Raw genomic sequence first — 4,373 nt, 5'->3', positions numbered from 1 at the left:
TGGGTGACGTTTCATTCCATTGCACGTGTAATCATCAGGAATCAGGGACCAATTCAACAGCAGTTAGATAGCCTCTAGAGTCCTTTGTTCCCACCCTACAGAGTATTTATCTGAATACTTCACCAGGTCTCAAGCATACCCTGACCTTTCTCCATTTATACTATTCCCTCCATGTAGAATGAGTGGAGAATTCACACCACCTATTCTCTTCCTTTAGGAGCTCTGGTGGCATATTACCTAAGGCATTTGATTACTAGCCAGAAAGTTGGCAGTTCAAACCCACCAGCCACTCTATGGAAAGAAGATTGGACAATCTACTTCTGTAAAGATTTACCACCTCAGATATCCAAAGGGGATCACTCTGAGTCAGAATCTACTTGATGGCAGTGAGTTTTGTTTTGTTTTTCAATTATCTTCTTTTATTGACTATGCAAAAGTGTTTGGCTGTGTGTCCATAAATAACAATTTATGGATAACATTGAGAAGGATGGAAATTCCAGAACACTTAATTGTGCTCATGAGAAACCTGTACACAGACCAGGAGGCTGTCATTTGCAGACAGAATAAGGGCATACTTCATGGTTTAAAATCATGAAGGGAGCATATCAGAGTTGTTTCCATTCACCACACTTATTCAATCCAGATGCTGAGTGAATAATCCATGAAGACGGAGTATATGAAGACTAATGTGACATCAGGACTGAAAGAAGACTCATTATCAACCTGTGATATGGAGATTACACAACTTTGCTGAAAGTAAAGATAACTTGGAACACTTATGGATGAAGATTAAAAACTACTGTCTGCAGTATGGATTACATCTCAAGATAAAATGAAAATCCTCACAACTGGATCAACAAACAGCAGCATGATAAACAGAGAGAAGTTGTCAAAGGTTTCATATTACTTGATTCCACAATCAGTACCAATGGAAGCAGCAGTCAAGACACCAGACAATATATTGCACCAGGCAAATCTGCTGCAAAAGACCCCTTTCCAGTGCTGAAGAGCAAAGATGTCTCTTTGAAGACTAAGGTGCACCTAAACCAAGGCATGGTATTTTCCATAGCTTCATACACATGTGAGAACTGGACAATGAATAAAGAAGACTGAAAAAGAGGCATGGCACAACTAGTTCCATGCTTTTGATTCATGGTGTTGGTGAAGAATTCTGAAAATACCATGGACTTCGAAAAGAACTAACAAATCTCTCCTGGAAGAAGTAGAGCCAGATGATCCTTGGAAGCAGGAATGGAAGTAAGCACCTACTTTGGTCATGTTGTCAGTAGGGACCATTGCCTGGAGAAGGATAGCATGCTTGATAAAGTGGAAGGTCTGCAAAAAAGGGCAAGGCCCTCAACAAGATGGATTGACACTATGGCTGCTGTGGTGGGCTTAGGTATAGTAAGCATTTTGAGGCTGGAGAGAGACCAGACGGTGTTTCATTCTGTTGTACATAAGGTCACTATGCGGAGCCAACTCAACACCTAACAACAACATTGTCTTCCTCCTTCAAGATGCTGCTGAAGAATCACCTCCTCCTGTAACAAAGCTCAAACATTTGTAGGCATGGTCAGTTTCACCCATTTCTAAACTTTCACAGGATTGATACAAATTTCTATCTCTCAAATGCTACCATTGAATCTGTGTGTGTGACTGTCAAGTTAACAAAACATATTATTAACAGTTGGCTCTAGAATTTCATTTCGAGGATGGAACTGTGTGTAAGAAAATACTTGATGCTCCATAGGGCAGAAGATGAGGTTCCAAGGGTGTCATTTGGAAGCAAACTACAAGACAGTTCAACAGCTCTGTTTAATTAATGGATGGAAATTAGATGGATAGAGTGAGTGAGGTAGGGAAAAGAAGAAAAAGGAGAGACGGTATTAGCAAAATAGTGAAGGAATGGAATTAGACTTGAAGAGAATGGTCAAGAAACATTTTGAAGAGTAAGACAGTATATTATTTCCTTTTAAATTAATTGTTCCATGCCTCTCCAATGTAACCTTCCCTGTTGTCACACTCAAATTCCCAGAAAAAAATCTACTGCATACAGCTGCATCATGTGTTTTGTCTTTTAATGGAAGGAGCAAGAAATGAAGGGTTGTATTCCACATTTGGGTTGACTCCAAGGAAATGATAAAGGAGCAGCTGCAAGACATGGAGTGGAGAACGAAAACTCAGCTGAAGCAGGGAACTGAAAGCAAAGGAGATTGGGAGGAGAGTGTGACTCCAAGAATGTGTAAAAATTTGGAGAAGAGCACAGAACTTCCTACTGGCTGGTGGACAAAAAGTTTGAGAAGATCTAAGTAGTAAGATTGAGATATCAGTAGTGGGTGGTTGGGCAATCTGGTTTACTCATATATGTGACTCTACTATATCTGCAATGTTTGAGATCCTAAACTAGGAACTCCCCAAAGACAAGAGCCAAGGGTTCATTATCTCCTGTAGAGCAAAATCTCTGCAGAAAATAGGTGATGAATAAATATTAATGAATTGATTTAACATTTTAGTGATCTAATAAGTACTGTTGGTCTTTTTGTTAGGTCCCATCAAGTTTGTTCTGGCTCTTATTTATCCTATGTACAACGGAACAAAACATCACTCAGTTTTGCACCATCCTCACAATTGCGACTATGTTTGAGGTCATTATTGCACTCACTGTACCAATCCATCTCATTGCGTTGTTGTTATTAGGTGCCATTGAGTCATCCCCGACTCATAGAGACCCTATGCACGGCAGAACGAAACATCACCCAGTTGCACGCCAGCTCCACAATCTCCACTATATTTGAGTCCATAGCCACAGCCATTGTGTCAATCCATCTCATTAAGGGCCTTCCCCTCTTTCATTGACCCTCCATCTTACCAAGCACGACATCTGTTCTGGTTACCTAGTGCAGCTCTGACAGTATATACCACAAATGGAATGGTCTTAACAAACAGGAGTTTATTTTTACAATTGGGAGGCTTTAAGTCCAAGTTCAAAGTGCCAGGCTCTAGGGGCTGGCTGAAAGCCCCTTAATCTTGGGGTCCTGCTCTGACTCCTGCTCCCGGCCCACTGGAGCTAGAGGCATTTCTTCGCTCAGACAGCTGCTGGCTGCTGAAGCTGAGAAGCCCCAAGGTTGACAAGTCAAAAGACACAGTCCCAATGTTACCAAACCACACAGCAGGCCACTGACTTAAGTCCATTGTAAGTCCCAAGGTCGGCAGAGCATAGCAGGCTGCTGAACAATGACACAGCTACATGCACGGTCCAAGCATGCCATAGGCTAGAGACCATTCTCAAAGCTTCTCCTTATATACAGGAAGCAGACCACATACCCAAAGGTGAGCATATTCAGCTGCTTCCAGTAGATTCCACCATGGAGTTGATTACCAGTCTCATCATGGGGAATACTACATCCAGCTGCCCAGCCACTCAACCAGGCCTAGCCAAGTTGACATACAAACATAACCATCACAGCTGCCTTCTCCAGAGAATGGTCCCTTCTGATAACATGACCAAAGTAGGTGAGACGAAGTCTGGTCATTCTCGCTTCCAAGGAGCATTCCAGCTGCACTTTCTCCAGGAAAGACCTGTTAGTGCTTTTAGTAGTCCATGGTACTTTAAGCATTCTTCGCCAGCACCACATCTCAAAAGCATCCACTCTTCTTCGGTCTTCCTTACTCATTGTCCACCTCTCACATGCCTATGAGGTGATTGAAAATATCATGGCTTGTGTCAGGCACACCTTAGTCCTCAATGAGACGTCTTTGCTCTTCAGTACATAAAAAAGGTCCTTTGCAGCTGACTTGCCCAGTGATATACATCGTCTGATATCCTGACTGCTGCTTCCATTGATGTCAATTGCAGAAACAAGCAATGTGAAGTCTCTGACAACTTCAATCTTTTCTCCATTTATCATGATGTTGCTTATAGGTCCAGTTCCGAGGATTTTTGTTTTCTTTATATTGAGATGTAATCCATACTGCAAAATGTATTCTTCAATCTTCATCAGTAAGTACTTCAAGTCATCTTCTCTTTCAGCCAGCAAAGTTGTGTCATCAGCACATCACAGGTTGTTAATGATTCTTCCTCCAATTCTGATGCCACATTCTTCTTCATATAGTCCAGTTTCTTGGATTATTTGCTCAGCATATAGATTGAATAAGTATGGTGAAAGGATGCAACCCTGACACACTCCCTTCTTCATTTTAAAACATGCAGTGTCCCCTTGTTCTGTTTGAACAAGAGTCTACTCGTCTATGTACAGGTTCCTCATGAGTACAATGAAGTGCTCTGGAATTCCCAATCTTCTCAATGTTATCCACAATTTGTTATGATACACACAATCAAATGCTTTTGCATAGTCAATAAAACTCAGGTAAAC

Source organism: Orycteropus afer, unplaced genomic scaffold, assembly GCF_000298275.1.
Source record: "Orycteropus afer afer isolate SDZICR_OR568_19922 unplaced genomic scaffold, OryAfe1.0 scaffold00317, whole genome shotgun sequence".
NCBI classification, from domain to species: domain Eukaryota; kingdom Metazoa; phylum Chordata; class Mammalia; order Tubulidentata; family Orycteropodidae; genus Orycteropus; species Orycteropus afer.
This window is presented reverse-complemented; position numbering follows the sequence as displayed.